This window comes from Anser anser (assembly GCF_964211835.1).
Source record: "Anser anser genome assembly, chromosome: 1".
Lineage (NCBI taxonomy): Eukaryota > Metazoa > Chordata > Aves > Anseriformes > Anatidae > Anser > Anser anser.
The window spans coordinates 72,008,253-72,021,379 of record NC_139720.1 but is presented as its reverse complement, the minus strand read 5'-3'; the positions used below and the strand labels follow the sequence as shown (position 1 = coordinate 72,021,379).

The 13,127-nt window shown below is 41.9% G+C and overlaps 1 protein-coding gene and 1 long non-coding RNA gene across 3 annotated transcripts in view; both read left to right on the top strand.

Annotated features, from left to right (window-relative positions):
- Positions 1-13,127, top strand: part of BORCS5 (BLOC-1 related complex subunit 5) — a 104,983-nt gene that overhangs the window by 45,746 nt on the left and 46,110 nt on the right. The window lies entirely within an intron of this gene.
- Positions 1,261-9,028, top strand: LOC310892330. The gene is made up of 2 exons (XR_014578052.1): positions 1,261-6,292; positions 8,794-9,028. It is a non-coding gene; the product is annotated as an uncharacterized lncRNA (long non-coding RNA).

The window sequence follows — 13,127 nt, the reverse complement described above, 5'->3', positions numbered from 1 at the left end:
GAGTGAGGTCACGTCGGGGCCAGCTGAGATTGGGTTTGACAGTGGTGGAGCTGCAGCTTCACGCACCTGAAAAATGCTCAAGTGTACAGGCTTACAACTGCAGTTGCTAAGTTCTTCTCCATAAATCTATCAAAGACATTTCCATCCTGAAACATCTGGCACTGTGCTGGTTCAAGCTCACTGTCCCAGCATGGTACTTCAGAACTAATGAAACACTTATCTTGATGTTTTGAAGGCAAGTGGGTAAGCAAATTAGGCTCCGGACTTGGTGGGGAGAAGATAGTGTGCAAAGAATTTAAGTACCTTGGGTTTCTGGAAGTGTGTTGGGCCCTGCGAGGCTCACTGCTCTGCTTTGCTGACAGCACGTCCCCCTCAGAAATGCTGCCTGGCTGGGAGACCGCCGAACAGCCGTGGGTGATGGCATGGTGTTAGAAACAGAGATGCGGCTGTCTCAGCTTGTCCGCTGTACTTGATATCCTGCTCTCTGCTTTGCTGTTTGCTTTAGTTAGTTTCTGAAAGCGGAGGTGAACAGAACAAGCTAAGCTAATCATTTGGGGCTTTATTCCTAAAAGCAGCGGGATTGATCACTGGAAAGCAGTCAGCAGAGGTAACTGAGGTTTAAAAAACAAAATGCTTACTCTGTTCACAAACCTTTTGCTTAGGAACTGTTTTGATGCTAGCTATTTTGATGTTTTTGATTTGTCCCCCTCCCTTATCTCCTAAATTTAAGGGGCTTAGCAAGAAAATACAATCTTTACCCCTTCATCCTCTTTCTCTTAATTTTTGACTGTATTGAAGTTGTTCAGAGGGCAGATTATACTGTGCTGAACTGCCTCTTTATTGTCTAGCTTGCTATGCTGATTTTTCCTAGCTTATCTTGATTTCGCTATACTTTATTTTAATAAGAGAATTATTATATTGTTCAAGCCCTGAATAGCAGAAAATAAAACGAAACAAATCTTGCTGTGCAATAGAAAAACACAAAAATCTGTTTCCTCTCACTTCTTTCCCTAACTTTTAGCCTACTACAATTTCTTAAATGAAACCTGTGCTTTTGTGGGTTCCTGTCTTTTTGACTGAAGTCTCTGTCAACGATTGTGCATTTAAAAGTGAATTATCGTCAAGTGTTTTTTCCCTCTTCTGACCCACCGTGCCAGTTACTTCCTCTTTGAAATATTGCCCTCACAAAATGGAGGCACAAACACATCCTTGCATGAAAACAAAGGGATTTAAGTTGCTGGTGTTGGGTTTGGGGAGGGAGGGAGGGAATAAATCTTTGCTACTGTGTGGATTCTCAGAAGTGGTGGGGTTGTTCAGATGTGAGATGGTTGAGGGGGCCAGAGTATAGATAGTGTGCTATATTAAGCATCATTGTACACTTAACATTTTCATCACGTGAGATTAATTAGTGGGTGATTTCTTGAAGTAAAAGGCAAGTTTAAATTTTTTCCTCATTTTATGTAAGGTGTTGGTGGAGCCAAGGTATCAGTAGGATAGGATGGGGGTGAAAGTGGTTTTAGCCCAATACTCATCAGTACACAAAAGGGATTCAGTCTCTGTATTTTGCTTAATATGGCAGATTACAAACCAAGTACTTCCTTGCTACTTGTGGATAGTCTATTATAGTAAAACTAAGAATGACTTCACTTTTCTCATAAATATGAGAAAAAGTCTTTGGATATGAGTATAATAGTCCTTATGCTAAAATTGAATTTGTGTAATACTAAACACTACACATGTTCATATGTTTAGTATTACACATGTATTAGTGTATATTAAAAGAACTATTTTGAAAACTTAATTAAATAGGTAAGTTTCTCTAAAGCATGTCAAATAAGCTTTTTGTGTGTGTGTGCAAGCAAATTCAGTGTGTATATTCATCCATGTGCTTTGACCACTTTGATTCAGGAATGATATTTACATTTAATGCCTCTTCCCCCCCCGCCCCCCCCCCATTTTTTCAGCCTTCTCATTAATGTGACAGTTTCTGGAGAGTGTCTGTGATACGGGCAGCTCGCCAGTCACACTGGTATTATTTACTATAAAGCCACTGAGGAGCAGATAGGTTGCAGCCTCCCTAAGAGCTGTTAGCTGGTTGCATTGTGCCATGCTGCATTAGAGCAAGCATAAAAAAATAGTATGGAGTGGGACAGTGCAAAAAGAGGCCGAATCCCCTCTCTTGGAGTGCAAGGGAAAAGATCTGTGCCAAAGTCCTAGGTATAATAAATATATCTTAACATACTGGTGTCAACTATTCTGTAAGTACATTTCCATTCCATGTGTAATAGTGAAATAAGGTCATGTCTCCGGTCGCAAACTTAACGCACCATCTACTTACTCTGTTGTCTGTTCAAAACAGCCTCAGCGTAACTTAAGGGGGGGTGCAAGAGTTCTGCTGGTGAGAGTTTAAGTGGTATTTCATTAAATGTTGGTATTTTGCTCAGAGCTATTGCTGTCCTGCTTTACATTCTCATCTGTGGGACATTTTCTCTTGAAATGAAGCCAGAATGTGCTCATTTGCACAGAGCTGTGTACAAATGCCTTTTCCTCCCTTGAGTCTTAGTTATCAAAGTTTGGAATCTACTGTGCCTAATTTATATCTGATTATTATTTTTTTTCATTTAACACTAGACTAGTTCAAATGTCAGTCTTGAAACACAGGGATAAGAAATTTTTCTTTCACCAGAAATGTAATAAATGACCTTAAAATAGTGCCTTATGTCACGTTTATACTCAACTTCAATTCTTGATTGTTTACTTTTTCTTACAAAAGGAATAAATACTCTCTGAACCTTCAACGATCAGAGGGCTGGAAGACTCTCATGTTCATGTGTTTTCTTTTTCTGTTCTACTTTGCAGTGTTATTTTAGACCTTGCCTACATTATCCTTAGAATAATTCTCTTCACTAAGTTGCATAGTGGCTGAGGAGAGGCTGCTCCACCTGTGAAGCTTTCCTGCAGTTCAACAGATACTTAAAGCAAGGGCTGCTGCTGGAGGAGCCAGGTCCTGTTCTCCTGGGCTGTTCCCTCCCTGGTGCTGGCACAAATCACTATTGCAATATAAACCAAGGAATGAAGATTCACTATTTTAAAAGTGCTCGTTTACACTGGGTTAAAGGCCATGATTTTACTTATACTTTGTGTCAAAGCAGATCATTTCATACGAGGTCAGATTTGGAGTTTGTTGGTCTTTTCTTTGTTTCCTTTTGTTTCAACAGTGAGCCTCCAAAACAAGACTTTGGATTTCTTTGTATTTTAAGATAACTTTTTCAGAAGTTAAATAGCTGGTTTTGTTCATCAAGTCATAATGGATCATCAGTACTTTTGCATGTTAGAAAGCAGTAAGACAAGTGACAATAACAACATTTTTTTCCCTACTTTATCCTTTAACTATGTGCCTCCATGCCTGTGAAGTAAAAACCAGGCCCACTTAATAATGGGCAGTAACGTACAAAAGTAAAAAGAGAAAAAGAAAGCTTGAATTGATTCTTTGCTCTTCCTCTGTAGAAAGCAGCTCGTTGCTCTAGCCCCAGAGAGCTCTGCTATTCTGAAGTATCATGGAGGGATTTGGCATGACATACTTGCCCTCAAGCATGTTCTTGTTGCATAGTTAATCACATAATTTGAAAGTGATGCTGTAGCTATTGAATTTTTAAAACCTATATGGAGGGGTTTGTACTGAACTACTTCTCTCCCTCTACTGTGGGATAATCACCATAGATAATCACCAACATAGAAAGCTGTTTAATCTGTGTTGAGAAACATGTTCCTCAAGTGAAATCATTTATAGGCCTTTGACAGATCTCTGGTTAGTTTTAGTTTGGGATGTTGGATATTTTGGGTTCCTAGGGGTTGTTTGTGTAAATATAGATGTGCATGTGTGTGTATATATATGTGTGTGTGAGATTATGTATATATATAAGCATTTTTAATATTTGGAGTAGGTTAGATAAAACATTGCAGGATGTTGATCTACAGAAATAGATATTGTTCCCTGCACTAAAGCAGATGGGACAAGACTTCTTAGCTTATCTAGTTTTGGCTTTGTTTTGACATTGGTGGAAATAAACCTTGTTACTAGCTAGACACGTGTCTTCCTTGTAGAAGATTTAATGAAAGGCTTCCTTTTAAGAGGTTACTTCACAAGTAAATGCTACTATTGTCAAGAGAAATCTGCAATATGGGGACTCTTTGGTTCTTGGATATTCAGTTTTAATAGTCTTCAACATGCCTAAAATAAAAGGCCCTTTCTGGAAGCTGCAAACTCTTTGTGCTATCCTAGTAGAGAAAATATCTCTGACATCTCAGGCTGCAGCTCCATGTGTGTTGTAGGAGCAGATGTGAAGCTTGAAGGGCCGCTGGTCATCGCACCAGCAGCATGGCAGGGACAGTTCTGCAACAGGGGGCTGTTGTATGAGGCAGGCCTTGCTGACCTTGCCTGGCATTCCTCTTAGAGCAGGTCCTGCTTTGTCCCCTCCGTACTTCTTTCCTTCCTTACGTTGCTCGTGCTGGTGGTCTGGTGGATCTCCGCTGGCAGGTGAAGTTACTAACAGCAGAGAACTAAAGCAGGGAGAGTAGACGGACTTGGTTCTGGGCTGTTGTTCGTGGAGGGGGTCTCAGGAGTACCTCTGAGGATGGGACTGCCTGGTCAGGAGCACAGAAGGTGACATGGGGGAGGAAGACACTAGGTGGCTGTGGCCTGTAGGAGTTGCTCAGCTGGTAGCTTTTACTGGCATGTAAAAAAACTCAGTGGCTGTATGCTGAAGCACATAAACAGAACTCCAGGATTGCTTTGGTGTCTCTGCTTCTGGGAATAGTGAAGTCAAAAAAAAAAAAAAAGGTTATTTGAAGAACATCTTTAACCACTACAAACTTTTATTCAATGGCTCTCTCTTCCTTTTTGGTGAATCAAAAAAAAAAAGTCACAAAGTTGACTTTTGATTGTCTACTTCCTCGAATGCAAATAAGCAGCAATTGCATAGTTCTTTTCCAATGCCTTTGAAAGAAAGCCCTTTCTGCAAAGGAGGCACAATCTGATGTATGAGCATCAGTTCGGTGCTCAGCTGAACTGCTAATCCTTGTGCGGAGTAGATGCCTGGAATGCAGTTCAGAAGTGTTTTAGATTCATCATTTCTTAATAGAGGGATCAGACTGCCTTAGGTTTGCTTTTTGGCTACATCTAGCTAACTTGCACCTCATGTAGGATTTGGAAAAGAAAAAATAAAAAGTACGTTGCTTTTTCTCCTTAAATGAGCATTTGATTCCTATCAAAATGACATTTGTTGCCTTGAAATTGTATAACTGTGTTGTATTAAAGTGAGGCAATCGCTGAAGAACTGCAGGTTTAAAGGGTATTTGCTCTGAAAGCTTGCAGAAGGCAAAATTTCTCTGGCCTGTGCTAGCAAAGTGCTTGGCTTTGGCCCTACCTGTAGGATTAGTGCCATGGGGATTATTATTTGCTTTTTATTCACAGACTGTACCTAGGGTTTGTGTAGCTCATTTAACTGTGCTGATGAGTGGGAGAACATCAAAATGATGCTGAATGCATCTAGAAAACTGAACACAGAGGCTGATGGAGCAAGGTTGCTGTCCTCTCCAAGGCAAAGTGAGACAGTCTGGCTCCTTAGGGTCAAGTTATGCAACGTAGTTTGGGCTGATGTAATAGCTCACTCCTGTCCAGTGAAGGAGAATACACCCCCTCACATTCCTCCTCTGCACGCTGTTCCCCCTGCACTCGTCCTCCTAGTCTGACACTGATCTGACTGTACATAAAGCCCCTTTGCCTTCCTAACCTGGCAGAAAGCTCTTTCTTGTGCCAGGTTAATTTCCTGCTGTTAACACGCTGGCTTGGTTTACTGTCCTGTCAGACCAGTGCCATGGTTGCCACAAGAGAGGGGCAGAGGCAGTGCCTCCCATTTCTGACAAGGACGAGCTGTTAGGAGTGAGCTGATATAACTTTGCGCTGAGGCTTCGCTCCTGTGGCTCTGAAGCCACTGTTGGTACGTGCTGACCCTGTCCCTGTCCCTCTCCACCTTCCCTCTGGGCTGGCTCTAGGACTGGCTGGAGGATGTACTGGGAAATATCAGTGTCTAAGCTGCTATGAAACTACTGTTTCTATGTGTGATACGAGCTTTACCTGTTTTACTCCTAGTGAAACTCAGGTTTTGCATAGGGGTTCGACTCCCTGCTGGCACAAGCCTCGTAGGCATATCCTGGCATCGTGACGTACGTGTATCACTCTTTGTCTCCACTGAATCCTGCTCTGAAATCCAGAGTGAGTCTGTCCCTTTAGGTGAGATCATGCCTTCAATGTCTACTTAATGTTTGCTAGGCAAAATTTGCATAATATTTAGATAGTACTTTTGCCATTTATATTGTCAATCAAACATATATATCGATTGTTTCACGTGAACTGTTTGATTTTTCTGGTCCAGCAAACTCCAGTAAGAAAATTGCATCCAACATTAAGTCTCTAGTGGAATAAAATTAGATTTTTTTTTTGGCAATGACTACTGTGGTTTTGGATATCAAACTCTTATTAATTCTTTTTTTTTTGTTTTTAAAGTCATTGGGTAGCCTGATCGTTCTTGGCTATTTTCTTCTATTCCTCCTTCTCTCAAGTGATTGCACAACTTGACATTAAAATCAATAATTCCTCATTGATAATTGCTCTCAGGCTATGACATCAGGATGTTCTGGAAATATAAATCCATAGTGCTGATAGCAGACTATATGATTTCATTCTGGGAGCTGGCCAGTACAGTTGGGCTCGCTGATGTACAGGATGCAAGGGAGAAGATGATACAACACCAGTGTGCATGTATGCCTAACGCATTCACTGTTTTCTAGGGACTTGCTGTGTTACAAGAGCATGTCCTTAATTCAGGTGTTCTGTGATAAAAATGGAGCATCTCCTTGCTATTAATTGTTTGAATATTCTGTTGTTCTCATACAGCTTTCCTCATTCCTGCCTCTGAATATTTGTTGTGGCTGGCAGAGTGAATTAATTGCTTATGAAAGTATTGCTGCAGGGATTAGTCTGCCATAAGTATTCTACTTCTTGCCCTTCAGGAATTCCTGATGGTCCAATGTGTGGGTTTTGGAGGCCTGGTGCAGACCTGTGTTCAGGGCAGCGCTCTGCTCTGAAGCAGATGTGTTCAAAAGGATTATCAGGAACATTCTTCATTTGCACGTGGGTGGAGTGGGTTCAGTGCTCGAGTGAGAGAGACCACTGCGGGCTGCTCCAGAAGTTAGGAATTGCAATTAGGTTCTGGAACAGCCAACCACAGGATGCTGACGGGGCCAAGAATTTAACAGGGTTCAAAAAGGGATTGGATGTTTGCTTAGGGGTTAGGAATAGAGGGAGTTGTCAGAATAAATGATTACCAAACATTTTGGAGGGAGTATCAAACCTTATGTTTTTGTGTCTGAACAAGTTTCTAGGTATCAGGCTGGGTTGTACTGCCTTGGCTGATTATGGTGCTCTTGATCTCGCAGAGGAGAGGCAGGACTAGTCAGACCTCTAGGCAGCACACTGCTTTGGCAGTTGTGTGGTCAGAGAACTATCCCCAAACCATCTGGGGACTGGGAATGTCACATCAGTAGGTTTGGCTTGCAGTGTGGTGTCCTCTTGATTTGGAGCACTTTCGAGGCATGGAGGCAGGCTGCCTTGTGGCGAGGGGAGGTCCTCGTAGTTTGTACCTCCACCAGTAGTTCTGTTCCCACATGAACTCCCAGAATGCCTTTGTGAGGGGTAATGTATGTTAGGACTTGACATTTATGCTGTGCAAAGCTGTGTCGGGGTACTCAAGCCAAACCAGTGAAGCAGAATCATTCTTGGCTAAAAAAGTTACTGAGTGCATCCCTGAGCTTGGGCTGTACAGCTCCTCAGAGTGAAGTGTGTATCTTCTGCATGAGACTATATAGGGCTGTGTAGCTATGCCTGCTCATTCAAAACTGATTAGTATCTCTTCACAAAGGTTTTTGTTTTAAAATGTGTTTAGTTCACGTTCACATTGTACACACCTCAAGCATTGAAGCGATCCTTGGGGAGCAGCGGCATGAGCACAGCAGGTTTCATCTCCTGATGTTCCAGCTGGCTTGCCAAATTCAGTTTGAGCTTAGAGCTGGTTGAAGGCAGCGCTGCTGCACTCGTTTTCACTACTCCCTTGTGTTATCCTTGCCTCTCATGCAGGCAGACAGGGAGCTGAGCCAGATGAAAACTTAACCCTACCCTCTCTAAAAATAACACTAGTTTTTCTTAATTGCAGTTTCCTGATCTAGCTCTCCATCTAGCAGCTATAGGAGTGCCAGTGACAATGTAAAGGAGAGGTCAATCAATGTGATGGCTTAACCCGTATGCTTAGATACTGTATTTCTTCCTGCAATCCTAAAATCAGATGCAAAACAGAAAAGGAGTGTGTCCCCCCCCGCCCCCTTTTTCTTTTTTTTTGTTAGAAAAAGGAAACTTTCAGTCTTTGAGCTTAGGCCTCTGAATTGTCTTCATCTGCAAGAGTTTATTTTTCTGCCAATTTTAAAATAAAAGGAAATTGATAAAAATGCTGCCTGAACTTTAATGTTATCCCATGGGTTAATTCCAGTGCTTTTGGATAAAAATGGAAAGGAGAGAATTTTCTTCCTCTTCCTATGTTTCCTGCCAAAACCTCTTGCAAACAAGGGTAGTGATATGTCTAGGAACACTCATTAGTGTTCTCCTTCTCTAGAAGCAGCATAACTTTTTTTATATATTTAAATGGTAGGATCTTATGCTGTGCTTCTATCATTTTTTTTCAGATGTTTAAGAAATGACAACAGGGTGGAAAGAAACTTTCAAGATTTCAGTATATACAGCACCATGGATGAAGGAAACCTTGCAGCTTATGGTCTAATGATTGCTGAGAAGCTGACATTTGTCTGGAGGGAAAGTTGTTGTTGTTCTTCTAGCGTTTTTTTGAGAGGTAGGGGTGGGTGGTGTGACATGAATGAAAGACAGCATTTCCTCTAATAAAGCATGCTTAATGAAATGTAACTTGTTTGCTTGCATTGTAATTTTTGTGCTTCAGCCATAGCTGAGATGTAGTTAGCTTCTCTAGAGCGAGTTTTTTTTATGCACTGTGCTTTCCTGTGTTTTGGACTGATCTGTCATTGATCAGGTGAAGGTTAGTTAACATCTGAGCTGCAAACTGCTTGTTGTCTTGCGGGGTCCCTACTGAGCAGAATATAATAGAGATCACGCCTCCCTCTTATGGGACCCTTGCTGTAAAACCTGAAGGATGCACCCTGCTGCAAACCTAATGCATCAACCCACATTCCACATGGTTCAGACAGGACAGACAATTTAAAACATGCCATTGTAATCGAACAAACTATTTCAGAGAGATGCGGTAGCTATTTTAAAACATATAAAGGCTGGCTTTCCTCTCTTCAAATGGTACTGAGACATCAGGGTATTCTGGTCTCAAAACTTGTGGATCCTTCAAAACATGTTTTATTTTATTGGCCAAGTAGAAAAGTGAGTGTATTCCTAAAGACTAAAGGTGGGGCAGTTGGAGATAAATGGTTATGAAGTTTAGAGTGCTCAAGGGGGTGGGGGTTGGGATAAGTAAGACAAAAGGGGTGGCTTTCTGACCTAGAGCTTGGGATCCTTTCAGGAAAGAGGAGCTGGGGGGGGCTTCATACCCCTAGCTTGGGTGAGGGGAGGGCAATGGTGCTACTGGTTTTAAATACAAGCTCAGCGTGATGGCTGAAGAAAGTGGGTTTGAGTGACAGATGCCGCACTAGTGGGGTGGTAGTAGCTAGTTCTGCGTGACGTCGGGGAGCGGTTTTGCATGCTGCAACTCTGGATTGTAGTCATGCCTAATTTTTAAGAAATTATGTCAGCATCACAGGAATTGGAAGTTGGAACACCTGTGTTTACTTACCTTGGTTATCTCTAAATAAAGATGTTGTGGATTGAAGTATTCTGGAGGAGTGACAGCTGTCTTTATCAGCCTCGAGCGATGAAGAGTTGCATGCTAACCACAAAAATTGCAGCTTAGGAATTTTGCTTTTTATACAAAAAAAAAAAATCAAAAGGCAAATGAAGTATGTGAAGAACATATGTTTTCAAGTTCTCTGCAGCCAGGATGTCTAGAAGTACAGTGGATAGTCCTGTAACTTTGCTAATGCAGTAAGAAAAAAGAAAAAGAAAACATTAAGCATTGTGAAACTTAGAGAGCAATTGTGGGAGTAGCACTGAGTCTAAGCACGTGGGGTGCGTGCGTACATTCACACATACAACAGTAATTACAATAGCCTAAAATTCATGTCCCAACCACAACGATGTTACTCCATTTTTCAGTAACTAAGAAAGGAATTTGGCCCTGTGAATGAATTTAAAACACTCTGTTAGACTGACTGATCCAGAAGCATTCCTTCATGTTATAGGAAACATGTGCATTTTATGTTCACAGACAACAATTGCCATATATCGGAACATGAACAGAGTATTCCTTGCTAGTCTTGCTTCTCTAAGTCAGAGTAGACTTGACTAGTTTATATTAACCAAGTGGCCTTAAGAGAGATGTAGTGCAAGCACTGAGTTAGGGCTGGCAATAAGTAAAAATTCTCTGCTGGTAGGGATTCTTTGTAGTTCTGTCAAAAGGGCATGGGATGAGCCCGCTTCAAAGGGGTAATGTGCAGAGTAGTTTTATAATACCTGCTATTACCAAAGAAGATTACGTCTGCATTGTTTACAAGACAGCGGTGCCCTTGGGAAGCCCAATTTCTGTCTTTGCCTGTGGCTCAGGATCAAAGAATTGCTGAGGCTGGGGAGCATCTCTGGATGTCCAATTTCTCTGCTCAGAGACGGGTCACTCAGAGCAGGTTGCCCAGGGCCACGTCCAGTTATGTTCTGAGTACCTCCAAGGGTGAAGACTCCGCAGTCTTTCTTGGTAACCTGTTCCAGGGTTTGATCACCTTCACAATAAAAATACAAAACAAAATAAACCTTTGTGTGGAATTTTCAGTATTCAGTTTGTCTGTTCCCTTCTGTCCTTTCAGTCCTGAGAGGAGTCCGACTCCGTCTTCTTAAGGTATTTATAGATCAGATTCCTCCCCGAGCCTCCTCTTCCTGAGGCTGAACAGTCCCAGCTCTCAGCCTGTCCTTGCATGGCAGATCTCGGTGGTTCTACGCTGGACTTGTGCCACTGTGTCCATGTCTCTCTCATACTGGGAAGCCCAGCACTGGATGCAGTACTTCAGAGGTGGCTTTGCTAGCGCTGAGAGTAAGGACCACTTCCATCAGCCTGCTGGCTATTCTTTCTAATGCAGCCCAGGATGCTCTTGGCCTTACTTGCTGCAAAGGTGCTCTGCTGGCTCGCATTCAACTTGTTGTCTGCAAGGATGCCTAAGTCCTTCTCTGCAAAGCTGCTTTCCAGTCAGTCAGCCAACTGTGTGTACTGGTACATGGGCTGGTTGCTCCCTAGGTGCAGGACTTTTCATTTCCTGGTGTTGGACCACAAGAAATTCCCATCGGCACACTTCTGCAGCCTATCAAGGTCTCTCTAAATGGCAGTGCAATCCTCTGGTGTTATCAGCCACTCCTCCTAGTCTTGTATAATTTGAATATTTGCAGAGGGTGCACTCTGTCCCATAATCTAGGCCAGTAATAAACGTGTTGTTAAACGGTCTTGGCTCCAGTATCGATATCTGGGGTAGCACCACTAGTGCCTGGCCTCCAGCTGGGCTTCTTGCTGTTCATCGCCACCCTGCAAGCCCTGCACTTCAGCCATTTGCAGGTTGTATGAGGTTAAAATCTGAATCAGTAAATTGGACCTATTGAACTATTGCTAGTTCAAAAATCCAGATAACTATTGCTGGAAAGAAGAGATTAAAAATAGAGAATAATGGAAAAAACAGAGAAAGCTGCAAAAGAACAGGGAGAGCGAGGGAGGTACATGACCACAGTTTTGGGTAGAAGTCCTGCTAGTTGGCTGTAGCTAAGCTTTTCCTTTGTCCACAGTCTTTGGAAGTCTGGACTGCTTTTTTATTTTTATTTTTAAAGGAAAATAAGTCAAAATGATAGGAACAGTTCGCAATCTGGGTTTGAGATCTGAAAAAGCTGTTTAGAAAATCTGAGTCCTTCTGTGTCTCAGTTTCACAAGGACAACTGGCTGAAATCAATGTACTGAATTCCAGCCCTTCTTGTCCCCGCAGGGGAAGATCTTGCCTTTGATTAATGTTGATTAATACAACTTTTTCTCTCTTGAGTATGGGAAATGATCCTGTACTTAATTATTAGGTATTGCGAACCTCAAGGTTATGCATGTTATGTACACATTTATCTTGGCTTGTTCTGGTTAAATTGATACTAATTGGTTTTGTGGAAAGCAAAGCTTCTGATAAGAGGTCTTGTTATCAGTGTTCCTGCTAAGCTAATTAAGCCCCTGAGACAGCATTGCTATATGGTGTTTTTCTTCCTGCCATGAAAGAAAGTGTTTGTTTTGTTCATAGGCATATGAATTCCTGTATTGTAACAAGAGAAGTGATAGTTGCACCGGGGGTTTATCTTGCTGGGAGGGCAGCTCTAGCAGATTCTGCAGTTGATCTGTCTGCTGAAACAAAACAGTCAGAGACTGCCGAAGAGGTGTTAGTAGGCCAAATGCCACTACAATTAGATGGTTAATTGATGGTCAAGGTCATTTGGGTGTTTGTGTCCCTGTCAGTATTTCTGTGACCAAACATCTCATCTCCAGATGTTAGAGATACTTTTGCAGGTGTCATAAATTAAAGAAGGAAACAATTCAACCCCCAAATGAGCAATGCTGTGAATATCACCTGATCTTCCTATGGAGATATGGCCTTAGGCATCAGCCAACCATTGTTTCACTTTTAGTACAGTAAAGCAACCACCAATGCAGTAGCATTGGATGTGTTTCTATAACTTCAAAATATTCTCCTCTTTCCACCCCAGCTATGACCACTAAATTAAGTTGTTTCAGTGCAAATGCTTGTCATGAATTTGGTGCTAAAATTCTACTTTGTATATTCTGGAAAACCACTCTTCTGTTTGATTGCTATTTAAGGCTGGCATGTGTTGTTTATGTGTAGTTCTTTTTATGCATGCTTTCCTGGGGTGATGTTATGTG